Source organism: Eptatretus burgeri, chromosome 7 (assembly GCF_056783735.1).
Source record: "Eptatretus burgeri isolate ZD-2024b chromosome 7, Ebu_testis_v1, whole genome shotgun sequence".
NCBI classification, from domain to species: Eukaryota; Metazoa; Chordata; class Myxini; order Myxiniformes; family Myxinidae; genus Eptatretus; species Eptatretus burgeri.
Window position 1 is genome coordinate 97,410,664 of NC_140967.1, and position 27,165 is coordinate 97,437,828.

At 45.6% G+C, this 27,165-nt stretch overlaps 1 long non-coding RNA gene across 1 annotated transcript in view; it reads right to left on the bottom strand.

Annotated features, from left to right (window-relative positions):
• Nucleotides 1–110: 110 nt before the first annotated feature.
• The window catches only part of LOC147023863 (uncharacterized), a 57,575-nt gene continuing 30,520 nt past the window's right edge, over nucleotides 111–27,165 (bottom strand). The window contains exons 4-6 of the long non-coding RNA XR_015060406.1: nucleotides 860–908; nucleotides 617–683; nucleotides 111–199 (exon numbers count right to left, since the gene is read on the bottom strand). This is a non-coding gene — a long non-coding RNA (uncharacterized LOC147023863). The remainder of the gene's footprint in view (nucleotides 200–616; nucleotides 684–859; nucleotides 909–27,165) is intronic.

Below are 27,165 nucleotides of genomic sequence, written 5' to 3' on the forward strand. Positions count from 1 at the left end.
TTCGTCACCTGTATGGTCCGTGAGCGTCAGCTGCAGCTGTATGGACATGTGGCTCGTTTTCCTGATGCTGATCCTGCTCAAGAAATTCTCTCAGTGAGGGAGTCTCGTGAGTGGAGGAGGCCAACGGGCTGACCACGTGCCTCATGATTGCAGCAGGTTGATTGGCATCTCAAGGAGATGGGATGGGCCAGGCACCTGCCTGGGGATAGCAAGACAGAGAGCAATGGAGTACCGCTGGAAAGTGGACAGAGACACGCTGCCCCGGCGCATGCTCCCGTACCTGACCTGACCTTATGCAACCTGCTCCGAATTAAAAGGAAGAGTTTACCAGTCTATCAATGTTCTAACAACCAGTGTTAAGTTACACTGATGACTCCTAATGACCTTGTCCTTAATGTGATATTTATATACATGCGACCTCTATGAGGCCTTTCATTTGAACAGAATCCATGTAACACACTGCAAGCAAGAACAATTTGCGGTAGGAATGCACACGGATAACTTGAGGATGGGTTTATTCGCAGAGGAACAAGCAAACAAGCCATGTCATGAGAATATAAAATGAAGCCGGTCACAAGTGTCGAGTGGAAATGTTTTGATGAAACAGGACACTTACTGGAGGTAGGATCGGAGCCATTGCTGTTTTTCAGCTGTCTGTTGACCATAAGGGAGAGAGCCTCCAGCTGCATGGCACAAAATGTGAAAAGCAACATTAATGCCGAAAGTGAGGACGTCAAGTATCTGTTTTGGAGAAAATGCCAACTTCACAAACATCCTCCATTGCTGCAGAAAACAAACCACACTCTTCCTATTCCATTTTGGAAAAATTCAATGACTCTGCCTCCTTCGGCACATTTACCTGGATAGCCCTCCAGGCTCGTCCTGACGTCGTCCACCGATGGGTACACCTGGAACCAGGAGGGTGGAAAATGCGTAACAGACATTTCACTATGAATAGGACACGAGAAGTTAAACGTTAAACATCAATCAATCACAAATGACCAAGGTCAACACGCGGTTGTTGAAAAGCACTCCATCGTGGAATCATTGCCGAGACAAATGAGATTTATACACGGAAGAGCAACACATATGGAAGACAAAAAAAGCAAGAAGTAAAAGATAAAGTATTTTTAAAAAAGGCAAAAATATATGGAACAAAAGTCAAAAATAACTACACTTACTTCGACGTCACGACATCGACCGTTATTCCTCCATCCACATTATTACATCATTATACAAACTTGTCCCAAGTTTCATTTAAATCCCATCAGCTGTTCTCAAGTGTCACATTTTTACCCGACATGATCTCTGACCTCTTACCGGCAAAATCAAATCAGTTAATCTTTGCATCATAAAACAGGGTGTTCCAAAAAGACCTGGACAACTTTGGTTGTTAATATATACAGTACCACAAATGATATAACGATACCCTTTGTTTTATATGATACAGAAACGCAGAAAGTTTTCTTTATTTTCAGGTCTGGTGGTTTAATGTGAAAGTAAATGGCAACTCCACAAGAGAAAGCTCAGTGCGTCGAATGGTTCATCAAGACGAGATCCGACACGCAAGTTCAGCGTAATTAACGTACAAGGTATGGAAGGAATCCACTATCGCAGACTAGTATCAGAGTGGTACTAGAGGTTTAAGAAACTGAAAGTTGTCAGAAACAGAAAAGTACTTGTTAACCAAGCACAAGTGCAGCAGACGATGAACAAGTGTGCAATTCATTTCAACAAAGTCCCAAAAAATCGATTTGACATGCATTCAGAGAACTGGGACGACCAACCACCACTGCACACAGGATTTTGCATAAAAGAATGAAGCTTTATACCTATAAAAGGTGAAAATTCTGTATGAAGTCATACCAAATATCAGACCCAAAAGCAAGGCGTTGGCCTTGGAAACGCTCAGTCGCAAAGAAGATGATGAAGATTACCTGAAAAAGGTCATGTTCACTGACGAAGTTTGCCTTTATGTAAGGCGAAGAACAACTGGCACAATGTGAGGATCTGGGGATCTGAAAACCTCCATGTGGTCATTGAACACATATGCTGTATGACAGTCCAAGGTCAATGTGTGGTGTAGCCTGCTCCATGACTGCTTGGTGGGTCCGTTTTTCTTTGCGGAGGATACAGTGACCTTAACAATTTATATGAACATGTTGGAAGGATTTGCCTTCCCACAAATTGAAGACCAACAACCCGATATAATTTTACAACAAAACGGCGATCGCCCTCATTGGGCCTCAGTCGTTCGAACCATCCTGAATGAAAAATTTCCAGGTCACTGGATTGGCCAAGACGGACGGACAACCGCCTGCCCCCATGACCACCCGACCTAACCCCCCTTGTTTTTTTTTTCTGTAGGGGTTTGTCAAAGATGTTTTCTACAACACCAAGGTGGCAAACCTGCAGGATCTTCATTCTCGGATCACAGCTGCATGCACACTGGTGGACGCAAACATGCTGAGCCAACCATGTCAACAACTTGTGCACCTTGATGTCCTGTGCGTGACAAATGGAGTTCAAATCGAAGTGTATTGATTGTGTGCACAAAACTTTATGATTTTGTGTGTCATATAAACCAAAGCTGTTTCATTTGTGGTTATAAATATATTAACAATCAAAGTTGTCCAGGTCTTTTTGGAACACCCTCTATTTACTTTTTTCCAAGTTTGGTCAAAATCCCATCACTGGTTCACAAGTTAATGCGGTAACAGAATTCTTACCGAACGGTACATCTGACCTTTAAACTTTTGACCCCATAATATAAACAGTTCATCTTTACATCATGATACATACTTGTACCAAGTTTGAGTTGGATCCCTTCAGCTATTCTTAAGTTATTGCGGAAACGAAAACCTATCATGGATGAATGGACAGCCGGATGGACAACCCAAAAAGATAATGACTCCGTTGACTTCGTCATTGGAGGCACATATAGTCCAGAAGCCCAGAAGGTTTATTCAAGTGAAAAGCGCCGGAACGTTTGACCGCATTGGCTGATGGGGTCATCCACCGATATCACAAAAATGAATTGCTGCCGGGTCTGACCCGTGGCTTTCCCCCCGAAATCACTCAATTAGTGACGCCATTTCCGAAAAACCTAATTTCTTCAATATCTAACAAACTATGCATGTAATGCCACGAATAAGTTGTCCATACCTATGTTTTCATGGTCAATCATTACCTTGATGCTATGCATATTGCAAGAAAATGTATAGTTTACCACGTAAATGCATGGTTCATCCACTAAATTAGCGAAGCCATAACCGAAACCTCACTATCTGAAAAACTGTGCATGATAATATCACAAATAAGGTGTCTATACCGATATTTTTATGGTCAATCATTTCCCTGACACCTGTGTTATTCATTGGAAATGTGTTGTTTACAATGTAAATGTGTGGCCCACCCGCTCATTAAGCGACGCCATTACCAAACAACGATATATGGAAAACTTGCAGATGTGCAGTTCACATCATTAACTTGATGTCCTCTTGGCATTACAAATCTTCTCTATCACTTTCGTCACTATCATCACTGTCCTCACTCCAAGCATTATCTGACTCTTCCTTCATTACTGAATTTTCTTCCATGCCATCCCCATCATCCTCATGTGGGCCTGTGAGGGACTCTGGAACTGAACTTCCTGGATACCAGTCTGGTTCAAAGCAGTTTTGAGACAACTTCCATCCATAGTCTGTCGGACTAGCCCCCTGAGTCACTTGATCAAGACACTTGATCAGACAGACCAGTTGGATCTGTGTGATCAGCTCTCTTCCAGATTCTTGCTACATAGTGTGCTCTTTTCATAAGATTACCAAGTGTCTTGGCGCATGGGTGGAAGAGAGGCACAGTTTATCTTCTTTATTCTGGCAAGAGGCTCCTTTTCCTCACCACCACCCATTCGCATGAACGCCTTGTATCTGGCTTCATTAATGTCAGAGGTTTTGAAGCCATACAGCACGCAGACAACGGATGAAACAGCTTGGACGTCAACCTCCTCAACTGTTAGAGATTGCAATGCCATGGCAGCACACCTGATTTCTTCAATCTATTCATTGGAATCAGTCAGCATAGCAAATTCCTCAGCAGACGTCAGTGATGAGTGGAATACAAGGTTTGCTTGTTTGTCAATGAGGATTTCCAGGAATCGTTCTTTTATCTTCGATATCAGACTTTGTGTAGTGTACCTCTCAATGTCATCCTGTGTTCCTCCAAGAGCAAGAAACTCTTCTTTGTACAAATTTAAAATTACTGATGCCAACATGGGAGTTTTGTTATTGATGACTTCATTTTCGAAGGCTTTAACGTGCATCTTCCGATTCGACGTTTGCTCTTCATCCGTCACATCCAGTCTTACATAGTCACGACAAGTGTTTTGGTATTTGGCTTCCTTTGCAATAAGATCTTCCCCGAGTCCAATGATCCAAGTATCACACTTTTTCTTAGCAGCAAGAAGGATTGCCTTGCTCCCGTCTGTGGTCAAACATTGGCTGAGGGGTTCATTTTTCTGCAACTTCCTCTTCCTCTTCTGTCCACAAAAAAGACATTCCTGTCCAAGGACGCCTCTCGTGCTGGTAGAAGGATGATCGGAACTTGAACGATTGGTCTTCTGAGATGGTTCAGATGGTTCTGTGCTTGGAGGTGCTCCTCTCTTAACAGCACAGAATCGACTGAGGCAAACTGAGTGGTAATATTTGCCTTCTGGACCCTCAGCTGTTCTGATCTCTTCCGAGGTGTTCGAAAACTTGTCACTTTGAATGGCCTTTCACCGTCGAGCAGCATTTTTGGCTGTTTCCCAGTTGGTAGAATTGAAACACTTCAGGGCACGTTTCTTTTCTCCTCTTTCTTTGCATATTATACAAACGGGGGTGTCATTTGCCATGATCTGTAAATAACAAAAAGGGACAGAGACCAATGCATTATTTGCCACATTGTAACAAAAGACAGAGATGGTACGACTCCAGGAGGCAACTTTCAGGGTGAACTCAACAGTTCAAGCACCAGAGTTGGCACTGTAATATTTCACCATAAAACATGGGTGTAGACAACTTATTTGTGATATTATCAATCAGTGTTTTTCAAATATTAATGAAAATGGGTTTCCGCAATGGAGTTGCTAACTGAGTGGGTGAACGAAACATTTTTGTGATGTAGGTGGATGACTCCATCAGCCCATGAGGTCAAACGTTCCGGCGCTTTTCACTTGAATAAACCTCCTGGGCTCCTGGACAATCAAGCCATGAGACAGCTTCGACTGAACTTTCTGTCAACACCTCCTCAACATCAAGTGGCACGCTCGTGTTTGAAAGAAGATTGTAATGGAGATGATCAGCAACCGATGGAACCTCATCAGAAGTAATGTGATGGAACGCAAGGTATCGTGGCTGGGCCACGTGATTCGGTACTGTGGCCCGACAGCAGCTGTTGTGAATGGTTTTCTGGAAGGATGTCGTCAATCGTAGCTTGACCAAACATTAGTTTGGTTGATAACATCCGAGAGTGGTCAGGGTGTTATATCACTCAAAGCGGAAGCACCACAAAGATGGATTGTCTCAAGAGGGGCATCAGCGATTCTGGTGGTGTACAATTTGAGGAGGCGACCAGGGGCTAAACCCGATGTGGAATGATGATGATGATAATGATGATGAAATAAGGCCGTTAATCATCTTCAAAATGGGGGTTTAAATTAACCCAAACACACAGTTTTGACTCAATGCACTACCTTGGAGTTCCCATTGTCTGCATGCAACGTTTGGTGCTGCCAGGTGTCATGGTTTTGGAGGAATGCAGGAGACACACTGATGGACGGATTGCCTGACACACACTGATATTTATTGTTGGAGATTCATTAAACCCGAGGAACCTTTCCCACAACAATATATATCATCATTATATTTTGTTATCTTCAAAACTCCGAATTACATTTTCATGGAATCATCACGGAAGTTCTCTGAATTATTTTTAAGAGGATATCCGAAAGAAGTTATTACTCGGTGAAAAAAAAACCTTTATTTTCACTTACTCGACGTGGGGGAAAAAACTGAAAATATGATTAAAAAAAAAAAAAATCAGACTCAGCGGCGTAATAGGTCTGAGTCTGGGAGGTCGGCGGTTCGAATCCCTGCCGGGTCATGGAAAATACTTTAAAAATGGTCCGTGCTGCTTCCTTGCCAACACTCAGCATTTAAAGATACATTTCAGAAGACAGAGCAATCCAAACATTGTGCAGGCTGATCCTGTGTTATAATTCCCTCCAAAGTAACTCATATTATCATTATCAACCAGTTTGAACTTTGCGCCACGATGCTTGATGCGTCACAAAGACCGCGCTTCTTGTTACCCTGGCAACCAGAGAAACAATTAACGTTTAAAAACTTTGTGGCTGTGCGATTCGTACAAGCAGCGTTTTCTAACATCTTGTCAAAGATAATCGAGAGATAAGGAGGAGAGAAAGCAAAGAGTGTTGTGGAAGGAAGCCAGACAAGGAAGAGGAGAGAGGAGGTGATTGGGAGAGATATTAATATCTGAGATCAAGGTACTACATCCAGAGCTGGCTGATGTCCGTTATCAACAACAAATTCGAATGAATATTCTCATTAACCTCAATATGTTTGAACTCCAGCACGGATGAACTACTGATAGTGAAACAAATTCAGTCGGTGGTGGACGTTCGGATAGTATCATTAAAATGTCCTCATGTTATCATGTTATGGAAATGATGATAAATATCCCCGAATGCGTGAACCTGAATCAAATTGAACCCATGCATCTCCCTCTAACTTTCAGTTGGTTTCCATGGTGATGTTTTGTTTTTGGACAGGTTATCAGATGTATATTTTTGTGTCTTCGTTTACCTGTTATTATCTCTCGGTCATTCAGTGCTGCCGCAAAACTCACATCGTTAACTTCTTAAATTATGTGATTTGGGGAACATTTTAATGACTACTTCATTGATTGTCCTTGCTTGTATCTTCAGCTGTTTATTGTTTATTCGGTGACGATGTGGTCTAAGTTTGGGTGATATTAATTTGATTTCCTCTCTTTTCTTTGCTGGCTCATCTTCTCACGGATGTTCTTCATTGTCAACCTCCTCTTCCTCTTCTTCATTGTGTCCATCATTTTCCTCTTCATTTCATCATGCTGCTGTGGCATTTCCTTTTCTCATTGTCCAGTCCTGTTGTGGAGTTTTCAGTTTTGTTTCTTCACTCAATTCTCCAATCTGTTCCCCAATTTCTGTTTCTGTTGTTGTGATAAAATTTGAAATCTCATCTGTTTCTGTTTTCCTCTCTTGTTCTATTTTCTCTGTAGCACCAGTAAGTTCTGTTGGTTCTTCCTTTTCTTTGGGAGTTTGTGCTCTGGGAATCTCATCCCAAACGTATGTCCCAGCGTTCCATTGTGGCATTGGTGAAAGGTTGCCATTTAAAGGTGACCAATCATTTATTACCTCTTCAGTTTGTTCATCTCTTATTCATAGTTCCTCCTCTGTGAATATTTTCTGTTTGAGAAGAGTTAGACGGGAGTACGACAGGAGTCCTTCACTCAGAGAGCAGTTAATGTATGGAATGGTCTCCCTGGAAAGGTTGTGGCAGCAGAAACCGGAGATAAGTATAAATTGGAAGTAGATCGGTACCTGGAAGTATTTGAGATCGAGGGGTATCCGGATGTTGGCAGGACTTTTTGGGAGCTTGAGTATTGATGGATGATTGGGTGCACAAATACGGAGTGTTGTTGGTGGTCTCGTCAAAGGGTGTTGTGTGTTTGATGGTGTGTGTTTTTTACCCAAGCTCATGCGCCCTTCCCTGAGGGGGCGGGGGGGGGGGAAACTACAAAAATAATAAAACATGAAACACTGTTCAAAAATAATAATAATTTTCAAACATTTTGCATTTTCTTCTTTTGACCTTGTGTTGATAAATTGGTGTGATGTAGTGCAGTCAGGATGGGCTGAACTCTCACCTACCACTTCCTTCCAAAACCCCACATCATATCTTTCAAGCACCTGGATGTATCGATCAACCACACTCCAGATGACAGCAAGGAGGTGCGAATGCGGATAGACATGGGAAATCCACCATTCCGCACTGTAAATGCATGTGTTCTACCCAATGTCAACCAAGAAACAAAAGCACAGCTTTCTCAGGCACGAATCATGTCAAGAGTACTGTACGGTGCCACCACCTTGTCGTTGAAGGCAAAAGACATCAGGCCATGAGACAGCTTCAGACGAACTTTATGGCAGCCCCTCCTCAACATCAAGTGGCACGATCATATTAGAAACAAGAGTGTAATGGAGAGGATCAGCAACCGATGGAACCTCAGCAGTAGTAATGTGATGGAAGGGAAGTTTTGTGGCTGGGCCACGTGATTCGGTACTGTGGCCTGGCAGCAGCTGTTGTGAATGGTTTTCTGGATGGATGTCATCGTTTGTAGCTCGACCAAAGATTCGTTTGGTTGAGAACATCCGAGAGTGGTCAGGGTGTTATTTATATCACTGAACTCAAAGTGGCAGCAGCAGAAATATGGATTGTGCCAAGAGGAAAATCAGCGGTTCTGGTGGTGTATAATTTGAGGAGGTGACCAGGGGCTTAACCCGATGTCGAATGATGATGAGAATGATGATGATGAAATAAGGCCGTTAATAATCTTCAAAAGGGGGTTTAAATGAACCCAAACACACAGTTTTGACTCAATGCACTACCTTGGAGTTCCCTTTGTCTGCGTGCAACGTTTGGTGCCACCAGGTGTCATGGTTTTGGAGGTATGGAGGAGCCACTCTGATTGACGGATTGACTGACGCACACTGATATTTATCGTTGGAGATTCATTAAACCCGAGGAACTATTCAGGTCAGGTGTGGGAGCATGTGCCAGAACAGCGCGTCACTGCGTCCACTTTCCACGGGTACTACAGGGGCCTCTGACTTGCCATCCCCCAGGCAGATGCCAGGCCCATCCCCATCTCCTTGAGATGCTGGTGAACCTGCTGCAACCACGAGGCACATGGTAGGCTGACTGGCCTCCTCTACTCACGACACTCCCTCGATGAGAGAATCTGGTGAGCAGGATCAGCATCAGGAAAACGAACCACATGTCCATACAGCCGCAACTGACGCTCACGGACTATGCAGGTAACAAATCTCATCCGGATCTCTCTCAGCAACCGCTCGTTGGACACAAAATCCGACCAGGGATAGCCAAGGATTCTCCGAAGAGACCTGGTACCAAAGGAATTAAGTCCCTGTCTCAGATCCTTGGTCAGAGTCCAAGTCTTGCATCATTAGAGCAAGATTGGATGCACCAAGGACCTGAAGACTCAGACTTTTGTCCTCCCGCACAGGTAACGGCAGCGCCACACCCAATGATCCAGTGAATCCATGACTCCCCAGGCCCGACTCAGACGTCTATTGACCTCTGACTCACAGCCAGCAGAGACATGAATATCACTGCCAAGGTAAGTGAATCTCTCCACGACCTCAACATCCTTACCACAAACAGACACATACAGGACAGCAGCATCCAAGATGTCATTGAAAGCCTGGATCTTAGTTTTGACCCAAGAAACCCGTTATCCCAGCGGCTCCGACTCCTCATTCAGCACCGCGAGGGCCCCCAAAAAGATATCTAAAGTCTCCGCAAAGACGACTGCATCATCTGCAAAATCAAGGTCAGAGATCTTGACATTCCCAAACGATGCACCGCAGCTTGATCTCTCCAACATCCTCCCAAAAATCCAGTCAATACAAGTGCTGAAAAGTGTGGGGGCCAGTACACACCCCTGACGAACTCCAGTAACAACTGGAAATAAGTCAGAGATGGCACTACCACATTTCACAGCACTCTCAGTACCAGAGTAGAGTTCAGACATCAGATCGATCAGTTTTGGTGGCGCTCCACGAAGACCAAGAATCCTCCAGAGGGCATTCCGATTCACTGAATCGAACGCTGAACAGAGAATAACATCGGCTGCAAGCAGCCCCTGCCGAAACTATCATCTGCGTTCGGTGAGCACACGAAGAGCAAGGATACGGTCAATCGTTGACCTCTTTGGTGTAAAGCCTGACTGCTCTGGACGCTGGTGCTCAAGCAAATGGTGCCAAAGCCTATCAAGAATTATCTGAGCAAAGACCTTGCCCGGCACTGAGAGCAGCGTCCCCCCTCGGTAGTTGTTGCAGTCTTGGCGATCACCCTTTCCTTTCCAGAGAGGGACAACAAGGCCCCTCTTCCAGTCAGTTGGGATGATGCCTGTGTTCCAGGCAGAGCACAAAGCTGCATGCAATGACATGAGTGCAGCATTTCCACCAGCCTTGAGAAGTTCAGCATGGATGACACAGATCCCTGGAGCTCTACACCGTTTCAACCGTTTCACTGCAGCACGTATTTCCACAAGCGAAGGTGGACTTCAGTTGAAAGGAGGGTCAGCAACAGGGATTGTAACACCCTTGACATCCAACTCGACAGCTGAGGGATCAGCCTGGTACAACCACTCAAAGTATCCGGCCCAGCGGGCCTTTAATTCAGACTTCACTGTCAAGAGCCTACCACTCTCTGCTCAAACTGCAGTGCTCCGAGGGATGGGCTTGGATGAACGCAATGCGCGAATTCCTCTGTAAGCCGGACAAGAATCACCTGTCCACAGGTGATGCTCTACCCCCTCACAGATTCCTCGCTCAGAGGCCTCCTTGTCCACCCTTAGTGCACGTACAGTTTTACGCCTCAGCTCCCTGAACAGCTCAGCTCTGCCATTCAGCCTGGCCCTGTGTCTCTGGTCAATGGTATCCAGTGTTCCTTGAGAGACAAAGTTCTTCTTTGCCCTGCGGTGAGTTCAAAGAAATCCACCAGCAACATCAAGTACGGTGGTCTTGAAGGCACTCCACAACTCTTCAGGATCCTCCAAAGCACCCAGACCCCCCCAATTGTCCACTCAGCCTGTTCGCAAACTCCTCAGCTACTCTCTCATCCTTGAGCTTGCCAACATCCAGCCTAGGCTGGGATGATGCAATTCTCCAGGATTTAAGGTGAAGCTTTAGAGTTGTTACAACAAGCCGGTGGTCAGTATTGAGGAACTGAGCACTCCAGTCGACCCTGCAGTTCTGGATCATCCTCCAGCGACCGTCAACGAGGACATGGTCAATCTCCTTTGCCACACCGCCAGCATTGGAATACCAAGTCCAGCGATGAGCTTTTGGGCACTGAAACCATGAACCGGCCACCCTAAGTCCATGACTTCTTGCAAAGTTAAGGAACTTTGTGCTATTCTGGTTCATAGTTCCTGACCCATGGGGACCAACACACACCTCATAACCATCCCTATCAGTTCCAGTCGATGCATTGAAATCCCCCAAGACTAGAAGTGTATCTCGTCTGGGGCACTGATCAACCACAGACTCGAGCGTGGTGTAGAATGCATCTTTCATGGTGAGATCACTCGCCTCAGTCAGAGCATAAACAGAGACCAGGGAAATGACACCTAAGGAGTGACGAATCCTTCGTCTCAATATACGCTCGTTGACCGGTGTATCCTCAATTCTCATTGGGGTCAGCTTATTGGACACAGCTACAGCAACTCCTTGAGTATGGTCACCATCAGAGCGACCAGACCAATAGTAGGTGAAACCACCCACCATGATCTCGCCGCAATCCAGTCTCCGAACCTCAGAGAGAGCTGCAATACCGATGTCCAAACGCTTGAGCTCAGATGATAACAGAGACAGGTGATCATCCTCTCTTTGAATCGGACATTCCAGATACCCACCCGAAAGGACCGCCTCAGGTTAACCCAAGGAGACCGCTGTCTGGTGGAAGCATTCCCACAACAATATGCACCATCGTTATATTTTATCTTCAAAACTCCGAATTACACTTCCATGGAATCATCACGGAAATTCTCTGAATTATATTTAAAGGAGATCTGAAAGAAGTGATTACTCGCTGAAAATAAACTTTACGTTCACTGTCTCGACGTGGGGGGAAAACCTGAAAATATGGGAAAAAATTTTTTTTATCATACTCAGTGACGTAATAGGTCTGAGTCTGGGAGGTCGGCGGTTCGAATCCCTGCTGGGTCATGGCAAATACTTTAAAAATGGTCCGTGCTGCTTCCTTGCCAACACTCAGCATTTAAAGTTACATTTTGGGAGACAGAGCAATCCAATTTATAATTCCCTTCTGATCCTGCTTTATAATTCCCTTCAAAATAACTCATATTATCATTATCAACCGGTTTGAACTGTGCGTCACAATGCTTGTTGCATCACAAAGACCATGCCTCTTGTTACCCTGGCAACCAGACAAACAACTGACATTTTCAAATTTTGTGGCTGTGCGATTCATACAAGCAGCGTTTTCCGATATCTCGTCAAAGATAATCGAGAGATAAAGGGGAAAGCAAAGAGTGTTGTGGAAGGAATCCATACAAGGAAGAGGAGCGAGGAGGTGATTGGGAGACTTATTAATATCTGAGATCAAGGTACTACATCCAGAGCTGGTTGATGTCCGTTATGAACAACAAATTCGTACGAATATTCTCATTACCCTCAATATGTTTGAACTCCAGCACGGATAAACTACTGATAGTGAAACAAATTCAGTCGGTGGTGGACGTTCGGATAGTATCATTAAAATGTCCTCATGTTATCATGTTATGGAAATGATGATAAATATCCCCGAATGCGTGAACCTGAATCAAATTGAACCCACACATCTCCCTCTAACTTTCAGTCGGTTTCCATGGTGATGTTTTGTTTTTGGACAGGTTATCAGATGTATATTTTGGTGTCTTCGTTTACCTGTTATCATCTCTTGGTCATTCAGTGCTGCCGCAAAATTCACATCGGTAACTTCTTAAATTATGTGATTTTGGGAACATTTTAATGACTACTTCATTGATTGTCCTTGCTTGTATCTTCAGCTGTTTATTGTTTATTCGGTGACGATGTGGTCTAAGTTTGGGTGATATTAATCTGATTTCCTCTCTTTTCTTTGCTGGCTCATCTTCTCACGGATGTTCTTCATTGTCAACCTCCTCTTCCTCTTCTTCACTGTGTCCATCATTTTCCTCTTCATTTCATCATGCTGCTGTGGCATTTCCTTTTCTCATTGTCCAGTCCTGTTGTGGAGTTTTCTGTTTTGTTTCTTCACTCAATTCTCCAATCTGTTCCCCAATTTCTGTTTCTGTTGTTGTGATAAAATTTGAAATCTCATCTGTTTCTGTTTTCCTCTCTTTTTCTATTTTCTCTGAAGCACCAGTAAGTTCTGTTGGTTCTTCCATTTCTTTGGGAGTTTGTACTCTGGGAATCTCATCCCAAACGTATGTCCCAGCGTTCCATTGTGGCATTGGTGAAAGGTTGCCATTTAAAGGTGACCAATCATTTATTACCTCTTCAGTTTGTTCATCTCTTATTCATAGTTCCTCCTCTGTGAATATTTTCTGTTTGAGAAGAGTTAGACGGGAGTACGACAGGAGTCCTTCACTCAGAGAGCAGTTAATGTATGGAATGGTCTCCCTGGAAAGGTTGTGGCAGCAGAAACCGGAGATAAGTAGAAATTGGAAGTAGATCGGTACCTGGAAGTATTTGAGATGGAGGGGTATCAGGATGTTGACAGGACTTTTTGGGAGCTTGAGTATTGATGGATGATTGGGTGTACATATACGGAGTGTTGTTGGTGGTCTCGTCAAGGGGTGTTGTGTGTTTGATGGTGTGTGCATTTTTACCCAAGCTCATGCGCCCTCCGCTGAGGGGGCGGGGGGGGGGAACTACAACAATAATAAAACATGAAACACTGTTTAAAAATAATAATAATTTTAAAACATTTTGCATTTTCTTCTTTTGACCTTGTGTTGATAAATTGGTGTGATGTAGTGCAGTCAGGATGGGCTGAACTCTCACCTACCACTTCCTTCCAAAACCCCACATCATATCTTTCAAGCACCTGGATGTATCGATCAACCACACTCCAGATGACAGCAAGGAGGTGCGAATGCGGATAGATATGGGAAATCCACCATTCCGCACTGTAAATACATGTGTTCTACCCAATGTCAACCAAGAAACAAAAGCATAGCTTTCTCAGGCACGAATCATGTCAAGAGTACTGTACGGTGCCACCACCTTGTCGTTGAAGGCAAAAGACATCAGGCCATTAGACAGCTTCAGACGAACTTTATGGCAGCCCCTCCTCAACATCAAGTGGCACGATCGTATTCGAAACAAGAGTGAAATGGAGAGGATCAGCAACCGATGGAACCTCAGCAGTAGTAATGTGATGGAAGGGAAGTTTTGTGGCTGGGCCACGTGATTCGGTACTGTTGCCTGGCAGCAGCTGTTGTGCATGGTTTTCTGGAAGGATGTCGTCGTTTGTAACTCGACCAAGATTAGTTTGGTTGAGAACATCCGAGAGTGGTCAGGGTGTTATATCACTGAACTCAAAGCGGCAGCACCAGAAATATGGATTGTGCCAAAAGGAAAATCAGCGGTTCTGGTGGTGTATAATTTGAGGAGGTGACCAGGGGCTTAACCCGATGTCGAATGATGATGAGAATGATGATGATGAAATAAGGCCGTTAATAATCTTCAAAAAGGGGGTTTAAATGAACCCAAACACACAGTTTTGACTCAATGCACTACCTTGGAGTTCCCTTTGTCTGCGTGCAACGTTTGGTGCCACCAGGTGTCATGGTTTTGGAGGTATGGAGGAGCCACTCTGATTGACGGATTGACTGACGCACACTGATATTTATCGTTGGAGATTCATTAAACCCGAGGAACTATTCAGGTCAGGTGTGGGAGCATGTGCCAGAACAGCGCGTCACTGTGTCCACTTTCCACGGGTACTCCAGGGGCCTCCGTCTCGCCATCCCCCAGGCAGATGCCAGGCCCATCCCCATCTCCTTGAGATGCTGGTGAACCAGCTGCAACCACGAGGCACGTGGTAGGCCCAATGGCCTCCTCTACTCACAAGACTCCCTCGCTGAGAGAATCTGGTGAGCAGGATCAGCATCAGGAAAACGAGCCACATGTCCATACAGCCGCAACTGACGCTCACGGATTATGCAGGTAACAAATCTCATCTGGATCTCTCTCAGCAACCGCTCGTTGGACACAAAATCCGACCAGCGATAGCCAAGGATTCTCTGAAGAGACCTGGTACCAAAGGAATTAAGTCTCTGTCTCAGATCCTTGGTCAGAGTCCAAGTCTCGCATCCATAGAGCAAGATTGGAAGCACCAAGGACCTGAAGACTCAGACTTTTGTCCTCCCGTACAGGTACCGGCAGCGCCACACCCAACGATTCAGTGAATCCATGACTCCCCAGGCCCGACCCAGACGTCTTTTGACCTCTGACTCACAGCCAGCAGAGACATGAATATCACTGCCAAGGTAAGTAAATCTCTCCACCACCTCAACATCCTCACCACAAACAGACACAGACAGGACAGCAGCATCCAAAATGTCATTGAAAGCCTGGATCTTAGTTTTGGCCCAAGAAACCCGTAATCCCAGCGGCTCCGACTCCTCATTCAGCACCGCGAGGGCCCCCAAAAAGATATCTAAAGTCTCCGCAAAGATGATTGCATCATCTGCAAAATCAAGGTCAGAGATCTTGACATTCCCAAACGATGCAGCGCAGCTTGATCTCTCCAACATCCTCCCTAAAATCCAGTCAATACAAGTGCTGAAAAGTGTGGGGGGCCAGTACACACCCCTGACAAACTCCAGTAACAACTGTAAATAAGTCAGAGATGGCACTACCACATTTCACAGCACTCTCAGTACCAGAGTAGAGTTCAGACATCAGATCGATCAGTTTTGGTGGCACCCCACGAAGACCAAGAATCCTCGAGAGGGCATCCCGATTCACTGAATCAAACGCTTAACAGAGATCAACATAGGCTGCAAGCAGCCCCTGCCGAAACTATCATCTGCGTTCGGTGAGGACACGAAGAGCAAGGATACAGTCAATCGTTGACCTCTTTGGTGTAAAGCCTGACTGCTCTGGACGCTGGTGCTCAAGCAAATGGTGCCGAACCCTATCAAGAATTATCTGAGCAAAGACCTTGCCCGGCACTGAGAGCAACGTCACCCCTCGGTAGTTGTTGCAGTCTTGGCGATCACCCTTTCCTTTCCAGAGAGGGACAACAAGGCCCCTCTTCCAATCAGTTGGGATGATGCCTGTGTTCCAGGCAGAGCACAAAGCTGCATGCAACGACACGAGTGCAGCATTTCCACCAGCCTTGAGAAGTTCAGCATGGATGACACAGATCCCTGGAGCTTTATCTCGTTTCAACCGGTTCACCGCAGCACGTATTTCCACAAGCGAAGGTGGACTTCAGTTGATAGGAGGGTCAGCAACAGGGTAACACCCTTGACATCCAACTCGACAGCTGGGGGATCAGCCTGGTACAACCACTCAAAGTATCTGGCCCGCGGGCCTTTAATTCAGACTCCACTGTCAAGAGCCTACCACTCTCTGCTCTAACTGCAGTGCTCAGAGGGATGGGCTTGGATGAACGCAATGCGCGAATTCCTCTGTAAGCGGGACGAGAATCACCTGTCCACAGGTGATGCTCTACCCCTCACAGTTGCCTCGCTCAGAGGCCTCCTTGTCCACCCTTAGTGCACGTACAGTTTTATGCCTCAGCTCCTTGAACAGCTCAGCTCTGCCATTCAGCCTGGCCCTGCGACTCTGGTCAATGGTATCCAGTGTTCCTTGAGAGACAAAGTTCTTCTTTGCCCTGCGGTGAGTTCAAAGAAATCCACCAGCAACATCAAGGACGGTGGTCTTGAAGGCACTCCACAACTCTTCAGGATCCCCCAAAGCACCCAGACCCCCAATTGTCCACTCAGCCTGTTCGCAAACTCCTCAGCTACTCTCTCATCCTTGAGCTTGCCAACATCCAGCCTAGGCTGGGATGATGCAATTCTCCAGGATTTAAGGTGCAGGTTTAGAGTTGCTACAACAAGACGGTGGTCAGTATTGAGGAACTGAGCACTCGGGTCGACCCTGCAGTTCTGGATCATCCTCCAGCGATCGTCAACGAGGACATGGTCTATCTCCTTTGCCACACCGCCAGCGTTGCAATACCAAGTCCAGCGATGAGCTTGTGGGCGCTGAAACCATGAACCGGCCACCCTAAGTCCATGACTTCTTGCAAAGTTAAGGAATCCTTCGTCTCATAATACGCTCGTTGACCAGTGTATCCTCAATTATCATTGGGGTCAGCTTATTGGACACAGCTACAGAAACTCCTTGAGTATGGTAACCATCAGAGCAACCAGACCAATAGTAGGTGAAACCACCCACCATGATCTCGCCGCAATCCAGTCTCCGAACCTCAGAGAGTGCTGCAATACCGATGTCCAAACGCTTGAGCTCAGATGATAAGAGACAGGTGATCATTCTCTCTTTGAATAGGACATTCCAGATACCCACCCGAAAGGACCGCCTCAGATTAACCCAAGGAGACCGCTGTCTGGTGGAACCATTCCCACAAAAATATGCACCATCGTTATATTTTGTTATCTTAAAACTCCGGATTACACTTCCGTGGAATCATCACGGAAGTTCTCTGAATTATATTTAAAGGAGATCTGAAAGAAATGATTACTCGCTGAAAATAAACTTTACGTTCACTGTCTCGACGTGGCGGGAAAACCTGAAAATATGGAAAAAATTTTTATCATACTCAGTGGCGTAATAGGTCTGAGTCTGGGAGGTCCGCGGTTCGAATCCCTGCTGGGTCATGGCAAATACTTTAAAAATGGTCCGTGCTGCTTTCTTGTCAACACTCAGCATTTAAAGTTACATTTTGGGAGACAGAGCAATCCAATTTATAATTCCCTTCTGATCCTGCTTTATAATTCCCTTCAAAATAACTCATATTATCATTATCAACCGGTTTGAACTGTGCGTCACAATGCTTGTTGCATCACAAAGACCGTGCCTCTTGTTACCCTGGCAACCAGACAAACAACTGACATTTTCAAACTTTGTGGCTGTGCGATTCCTACAAGCAGCGTTTTCCGATATCTCGTCAAAGATAATCGAGAAATAAAGGGGAGAGAAAGCAAAGAGTGTTGTGGAAGGAATCCATTCAAGGAAGAGGAGCGAGGAGGTGATTGGGAGACTTATTAATATCTGAGATCAAGGTACTACATCCAGAGCTGGCTGATGTCCGTTATGAACAACAAATTCGTACGAATATTCTCATTACCCTCAATATGTTTGAACTCCAGCACGGATAAACTACTGATAGTGAAACAAATTCAGTCGGTGGTGGACGTTCGGATAGTATCATTAAAATGTCCTCATGTTATCATGTTATGGAAATGATGATAAATATCCCCGAATGCGTGAACCTGAATCAAATTGAACCCACACATCTCCCTCTAACTTTCAGTCGGTTTCCATGGTGATGTTTTGTTTTTGGACAGGTTATCAGATGTATATTTTGGTGTCTTCGTTTACCTGTTATCATCTCTTGGTCATTCAGTGCTGCCGCAAAATTCACATCGGTAACTTCTTAAATTATGTGATTTTGGGAACATTTTAATGACTACTTCATTGATTGTCCTTGCTTGTATCTTCAGCTGTTTATTGTTTATTCGGTGACGATGTGGTCTAAGTTTGGGTGATATTAATCTGATTTCCTCTCTTTTCTTTGCTGGCTCATCTTCTCACGGATGTTCTTCATTGTCAACCTCCTCTTCCTCTTCTTCACTGTGTCCATCATTTTCCTCTTCATTTCATCATGCTGCTGTGGCATTTCCTTTTCTCATTGTCCAGTCCTGTTGTGGAGTTTTCTGTTTTGTTTCTTCACTCAATTCTCCAATCTGTTCCCCAATTTCTGTTTCTGTTGTTGTGATAAAATTTGAAATCTCATCTGTTTCTGTTTTCCTCTCTTTTTCTATTTTCTCTGAAGCACCAGTAAGTTCTGTTGGTTCTTCCATTTCTTTGGGAGTTTGTACTCTGGGAATCTCATCCCAAACGTATGTCCCAGCGTTCCATTGTGGCATTGGTGAAAGGTTGCCATTTAAAGGTGACCAATCATTTATTACCTCTTCAGTTTGTTCATCTCTTATTCATAGTTCCTCCTCTGTGAATATTTTCTGTTTGAGAAGAGTTAGACGGGAGTACGACAGGAGTCCTTCACTCAGAGAGCAGTTAATGTATGGAATGGTCTCCCTGGAAAGGTTGTGGCAGCAGAAACCGGAGATAAGTAGAAATTGGAAGTAGATCGGTACCTGGAAGTATTTGAGATGGAGGGGTATCAGGATGTTGACAGGACTTTTTGGGAGCTTGAGTATTGATGGATGATTGGGTGTACATATACGGAGTGTTGTTGGTGGTCTCGTCAAGGGGTGTTGTGTGTTTGATGGTGTGTGCATTTTTACCCAAGCTCATGCGCCCTCCGCTGAGGGGCCGGGCGGGGGGAACTACAACAATAATAAAACATGAAACACTGTTTAAAAATAATAATAATTTTAAAACATTTTGCATTTTCTTCTTTTGACCTTGTGTTGATAAATTGGTGTGATGTAGTGCAGTCAGGATGGGCTGAACTCTCACCTACCACTTCCTTCCAAAACCCCACATCATATCTTTCAAGCACCTGGATGTATCGATCAACCACACTCCAGATGACAGCAAGGAGGTGCGAATGCGGATAGATATGGGAAATCCACCATTCCGCACTGTAAATACATGTGTTCTACCCAATGTCAACCAAGAAACAAAAGCATAGCTTTCTCAGGCACGAATCATGTCAAGAGTACTGTACGGTGCCACCACCTTGTCGTTGAAGGCAAAAGACATCAGGCCATTAGACAGCTTCAGACGAACTTTATGGCAGCCCCTCCTCAACATCAAGTGGCACGATCGTATTCGAAACAAGAGTGAAATGGAGAGGATCAGCAACCGATGGAACCTCAGCAGTAGTAATGTGATGGAAGGGAAGTTTTGTGGCTGGGCCACGTGATTCGGTACTGTTGCCTGGCAGCAGCTGTTGTGCATGGTTTTCTGGAAGGATGTCGTCGTTTGTAACTCGACCAAGATTAGTTTGGTTGAGAACATCCGAGAGTGGTCAGGGTGTTATATCACTGAACTCAAAGCGGCAGCACCAGAAATATGGATTGTGCCAAAAGGAAAATCAGCGGTTCTGGTGGTGTATAATTTGAGGAGGTGACCAGGGGCTTAACCCGATGTCGAATGATGATGAGAATGATGATGATGAAATAAGGCCGTTAATAATCTTCAAAAAGGGGGTTTAAATGAACCCAAACACACAGTTTTGACTCAATGCACTACCTTGGAGTTCCCTTTGTCTGCGTGCAACGTTTGGTGCCACCAGGTGTCATGGTTTTGGAGGTATGGAGGAGCCACTCTGATTGACGGATTGACTGACGCACACTGATATTTATCGTTGGAGATTCATTAAACCCGAGGAACTATTCAGGTCAGGTGTGGGAGCATGTGCCAGAACAGCGCGTCACTGTGTCCACTTTCCACGGGTACTCCAGGGGCCTCCGTCTCGCCATCCCCCAGGCAGATGCCAGGCCCATCCCCATCTCCTTGAGATGCTGGTGAACCAGCTGCAACCACGAGGCACGTGGTAGGCCCAATGGCCTCCTCTACTCACAAGACTCCCTCGCTGAGAGAATCTGGTGAGCAGGATCAGCATCAGGAAAACGAGCCACATGTCCATACAGCCGCAACTGACGCTCACGGATTATGCAGGTAACAAATCTCATCTGGATCTCTCTCAGCAACCGCTCGTTGGACACAAAATCCGACCAGCGATAGCCAAGGATTCTCTGAAGAGACCTGGTACCAAAGGAATTAAGTCTCTGTCTCAGATCCTTGGTCAGAGTCCAAGTCTCGCATCCATAGAGCAAGATTGGAAGCACCAAGGACCTGAAGACTCAGACTTTTGTCCTCCCGTACAGGTACCGGCAGCGCCACACCCAACGATTCAGTGAATCCATGACTCCCCAGGCCCGACCCAGACGTCTTTTGACCTCTGACTCACAGCCAGCAGAGACATGAATATCACTGCCAAGGTAAGTAAATCTCTCCACCACCTCAACATCCTCACCACAAACAGACACAGACAGGACAGCAGCATCCAAAATGTCATTGAAAGCCTGGATCTTAGTTTTGGCCCAAGAAACCCGTAATCCCAGCGGCTCCGACTCCTCATTCAGCACCGCGAGGGCCCCCAAAAAGATATCTAAAGTCTCCGCAAAGATGATTGCATCATCTGCAAAATCAAGGTCAGAGATCTTGACATTCCCAAACGATGCAGCGCAGCTTGATCTCTCCAACATCCTCCCTAAAATCCAGTCAATACAAGTGCTGAAAAGTGTGGGGGGCCAGTACACACCCCTGACAAACTCCAGTAACAACTGTAAATAAGTCAGAGATGGCACTACCACATTTCACAGCACTCTCAGTACCAGAGTAGAGTTCAGACATCAGATCGATCAGTTTTGGTGGCACCCCACGAAGACCAAGAATCCTCGAGAGGGCATCCCGATTCACTGAATCGAACGCTTAACAGAGATCAACATAGGCTGCAAGCAGCCCCTGCCGAAACTATCATCTGCGTTCGGTGAGGACACGAAGAGCAAGGATACAGTCAATCGTTGACCTCTTTGGTGTAAAGCCTGACTGCTCTGGACGCTGGTGCTCAAGCAAATGGTGCCGAACCCTATCAAGAATTATCTGAGCAAAGACCTTGCCCGGCACTGAGAGCAACGTCACCCCTCGGTAGTTGTTGCAGTCTTGGCGATCACCCTTTCCTTTCCAGAGAGGGACAACAAGGCCCCTCTTCCAATCAGTTGGGATGATGCCTGTGTTCCAGGCAGAGCACAAAGCTGCATGCAACGACACGAGTGCAGCATTTCCACCAGCCTTGAGAAGTTCAGCATGGATGACACAGATCCCTGGAGCTTTATCTCGTTTCAACCGGTTCACCGCAGCACGTATTTCCACAAGCGAAGGTGGACTTCAGTTGATAGGAGGGTCAGCAACAGGGTAACACCCTTGACATCCAACTCGACAGCTGGGGGATCAGCCTGGTACAACCACTCAAAGTATCTGGCCCGCGGGCCTTTAATTCAGACTCCACTGTCAAGAGCCTACCACTCTCTGCTCTAACTGCAGTGCTCAGAGGGATGGGCTTGGATGAACGCAATGCGCAAATTCCTCTGTAAGCGGGACGAGAATCACCTGTCCACAGGTGATGCTCTACCCCCTCACAGTTGCCTCGCTCAGAGGCCTCCTTGTCCACCCTTAGTGCACGTACAGTTTTATGCCTCAGCTCCTTGAACAGCTCAGCTCTGCCATTCAGCCTGGCCCTGCGACTCTGGTCAATGGTATCCAGTGTTCCTTGAGAGACAAAGTTCTTCTTTGCCCTGCGGTGAGTTCAAAGAAATCCACCAGCAACATCAAGGACGGTGGTCTTGAAGGCACTCCACAACTCTTCAGGATCCCCCAAAGCACCCAGACCCCCCAATTGTCCACTCAGCCTGTTCGCAAACTCCTCAGCTACTCTCTCATCCTTGAGCTTGCCAACATCCAGCCTAGGCTGGGATGATGCAATTCTCCAGGATTTAAGGTGCAGGTTTAGAGTTGCTACAACAAGACGGTGGTCAGTATTGAGGAACTGAGCACTCGGGTCGACCCTGCAGTTCTGGATCATCCTCCAGCGATCGTCAACGAGGACATGGTCTATCTCCTTTGCCACACCGCCAGCGTTGCAATACCAAGTCCAGCGATGAGCTTGTGGGCGCTGAAACCATGAACCGGCCACCCTAAGTCCATGACTTCTTGCAAAGTTAAGGAATCCTTCGTCTCATAATACGCTCGTTGACCAGTGTATCCTCAATTATCATTGGGGTCAGCTTATTGGACACAGCTACAGAAACTCCTTGAGTATGGTAACCATCAGAGCAACCAGACCAATAGTAGGTGAAACCACCCACCATGATCTCGCCGCAATCCAGTCTCCGAACCTCAGAGAGTGCTGCAATACCGATGTCCAAACGCTTGAGCTCAGATGATAAGAGACAGGTGATCATTCTCTCTTTGAATAGGACATTCCAGATACCCACCCGAAAGGACCGCCTCAGATTAACCCAAGGAGACCGCTGTCTGGTGGAACCATTCCCACAAAAATATGCACCATCGTTATATTTTGTTATCTTAAAACTCCGGATTACACTTCCGTGGAATCATCACGGAAGTTCTCTGAATTATATTTAAAGGAGATCTGAAAGAAATGATTACTCGCTGAAAATAAACTTTACGTTCACTGTCTCGACGTGGCGGGAAAACCTGAAAATATGGAAAAAAATTTTTTATCATACTCAGTGGCGTAATAGGTCTGAGTCTGGGAGGTCCGCGGTTCGAATCCCTGCTGGGTCATGGCAAATACTTTAAAAATGGTCCGTGCTGCTTTCTTGTCAACACTCAGCATTTAAAGTTACATTTTGGGAGACAGAGCAATCCAATTTATAATTCCCTTCTGATCCTGCTTTATAATTCCCTTCAAAATAACTCATATTATCATTATCAACCGGTTTGAACTGTGCGTCACAATGCTTGTTGCATCACAAAGACCGTGCCTCTTGTTACCCTGGCAACCAGACAAACAACTGACATTTTCAAACTTTGTGGCTGTGCGATTCCTACAAGCAGCGTTTTCCGATATCTCGTCAAAGATAATCGAGAAATAAAGGGGAGAGAAAGCAAAGAGTGTTGTGGAAGGAATCCATTCAAGGAAGAGGAGCGAGGAGGTGATTGGGAGACTTATTAATATCTGAGATCAAGGTACTACATCCAGAGCTGGCTGATGTCCGTTATGAACAACAAATTCGTACGAATATTCTCATTACCCTCAATATGTTTGAACTCCAGCACGGATAAACTACTGATAGTGAAACAAATTCAGTCGGTGGTGGACGTTCGGATAGTATCATTAAAATGTCCTCATGTTATCATGTTATGGAAATGATGATAAATATCCCCGAATGCGTGAACCTGAATCAAATTGAACCCACACATCTCCCTCTAACTTTCAGTCGGTTTCCATGGTGATGTTTTGTTTTTGGACAGGTTATCAGATGTATATTTTGGTGTCTTCGTTTACCTGTTATCATCTCTTGGTCATTCAGTGCTGCCGCAAAATTCACATCGGTAACTTCTTAAATTATGTGATTTTGGGAACATTTTAATGACTACTTCATTGATTGTCCTTGCTTGTATCTTCAGCTGTTTATTGTTTATTCGGTGACGATGTGGTCTAAGTTTGGGTGATATTAATCTGATTTCCTCTCTTTTCTTTGCTGGCTCATCTTCTCACGGATGTTCTTCATTGTCAACCTCCTCTTCCTCTTCTTCACTGTGTCCATCATTTTCCTCTTCATTTCATCATGCTGCTGTGGCATTTCCTTTTCTCATTGTCCAGTCCTGTTGTGGAGTTTTCTGTTTTGTTTCTTCACTCAATTCTCCAATCTGTTCCCCAATTTCTGTTTCTGTTGTTGTGATAAAATTTGAAATCTCATCTGTTTCTGTTTTCCTCTCTTTTTCTATTTTCTCTGAAGCACCAGTAAGTTCTGTTGGTTCTTCCATTTCTTTGGGAGTTTGTACTCTGGGAATCTCATCCCAAACGTATGTCCCAGCGTTCCATTGTGGCATTGGTGAAAGGTTGCCATTTAAAGGTGACCAATCATTTATTACCTCTTCAGTTTGTTCATCTCTTATTCATAGTTCCTCCTCTGTGAATATTTTCTGTTTGAGAAGAGTTAGACGGGAGTACGACAGGAGTCCTTCACTCAGAGAGCAGTTAATGTATGGAATGGTCTCCCTGGAAAGGTTGTGGCAGCAGAAACCGGAGATAAGTAGAAATTGGAAGTAGATCGGTACCTGGAAGTATTTGAGATGGAGGGGTATCAGGATGTTGACAGGACTTTTTGGGAGCTTGAGTATTGATGGATGATTGGGTGTACATATACGGAGTGTTGTTGGTGGTCTCGTCAAGGGGTGTTGTGTGTTTGATGGTGTGTGCATTTTTACCCAAGCTCATGCGCCCTCCGCTGAGGGGGCGGGGGGGGGGGGAACTACAACAATAATAAAACATGAAACACTGTTTAAAAATAATAATAATTTTAAAACATTTTGCATTTTCTTCTTTTGACCTTGTGTTGATAAATTGGTGTGATGTAGTGCAGTCAGGATGGGCTGAACTCTCACCTACCACTTCCTTCCAAAACCCCACATCATATCTTTCAAGCACCTGGATGTATCGATCAACCACACTCCAGATGACAGCAAGGAGGTGCGAATGCGGATAGATATGGGAAATCCACCATTCCGCACTGTAAATACATGTGTTCTACCCAATGTCAACCAAGAAACAAAAGCATAGCTTTCTCAGGCACGAATCATGTCAAGAGTACTGTACGGTGCCACCACCTTGTCGTTGAAGGCAAAAGACATCAGGCCATTAGACAGCTTCAGACGAACTTTATGGCAGCCCCTCCTCAACATCAAGTGGCACGATCGTATTCGAAACAAGAGTGAAATGGAGAGGATCAGCAACCGATGGAACCTCAGCAGTAGTAATGTGATGGAAGGGAAGTTTTGTGGCTGGGCCACGTGATTCGGTACTGTTGCCTGGCAGCAGCTGTTGTGCATGGTTTTCTGGAAGGATGTCGTCGTTTGTAACTCGACCAAGATTAGTTTGGTTGAGAACATCCGAGAGTGGTCAGGGTGTTATATCACTGAACTCAAAGCGGCAGCACCAGAAATATGGATTGTGCCAAAAGGAAAATCAGCGGTTCTGGTGGTGTATAATTTGAGGAGGTGACCAGGGGCTTAACCCGATGTCGAATGATGATGAGAATGATGATGATGAAATAAGGCCGTTAATAATCTTCAAAAAGGGGGTTTAAATGAACCCAAACACACAGTTTTGACTCAATGCACTACCTTGGAGTTCCCTTTGTCTGCGTGCAACGTTTGGTGCCACCAGGTGTCATGGTTTTGGAGGTATGGAGGAGCCACTCTGATTGACGGATTGACTGACGCACACTGATATTTATCGTTGGAGATTCATTAAACCCGAGGAACTATTCAGGTCAGGTGTGGGAGCATGTGCCAGAACAGCGCGTCACTGTGTCCACTTTCCACGGGTACTCCAGGGGCCTCCGTCTCGCCATCCCCCAGGCAGATGCCAGGCCCATCCCCATCTCCTTGAGATGCTGGTGAACCAGCTGCAACCACGAGGCACGTGGTAGGCCCAATGGCCTCCTCTACTCACAAGACTCCCTCGCTGAGAGAATCTGGTGAGCAGGATCAGCATCAGGAAAACGAGCCACATGTCCATACAGCCGCAACTGACGCTCACGGATTATGCAGGTAACAAATCTCATCTGGATCTCTCTCAGCAACCGCTCGTTGGACACAAAATCCGACCAGCGATAGCCAAGGATTCTCTGAAGAGACCTGGTACCAAAGGAATTAAGTCTCTGTCTCAGATCCTTGGTCAGAGTCCAAGTCTCGCATCCATAGAGCAAGATTGGAAGCACCAAGGACCTGAAGACTCAGACTTTTGTCCTCCCGTACAGGTACCGGCAGTGCCACACCCAACGATTCAGTGAATCCATGACTCCCCAGGCCCGACCCAGACGTCTTTTGACCTCTGACTCACAGCCAGCAGAGACATGAATATCACTGCCAAGGTAAGTGAATCTCTCCACCACCTCAACATCCTCACCACAAACAGACACAGACAGGACAGCAGCATCCAAAATGTCATTGAAAGCCTGGATCTTAGTTTTGGCCCAAGAAACCCGTAATCCCAGCGGCTCCGACTCCTCATTCAGCACCGCGAGGGCCCCCAAAAAGATATCTAAAGTCTCCGCAAAGATGATTGCATCATCTGCAAAATCAAGGTCAGAGATCTTGACATTCCCAAACGATGCAGCGCAGCTTGATCTCTCCAACATCCTCCCTAAAATCCAGTCAATACAAGTGCTGAAAAGTGTGGGGGGCCAGTACACACCCCTGACAAACTCCAGTAACAACTGTAAATAAGTCAGAGATGGCACTACCACATTTCACAGCACTCTCAGTACCAGAGTAGAGTTCAGACATCA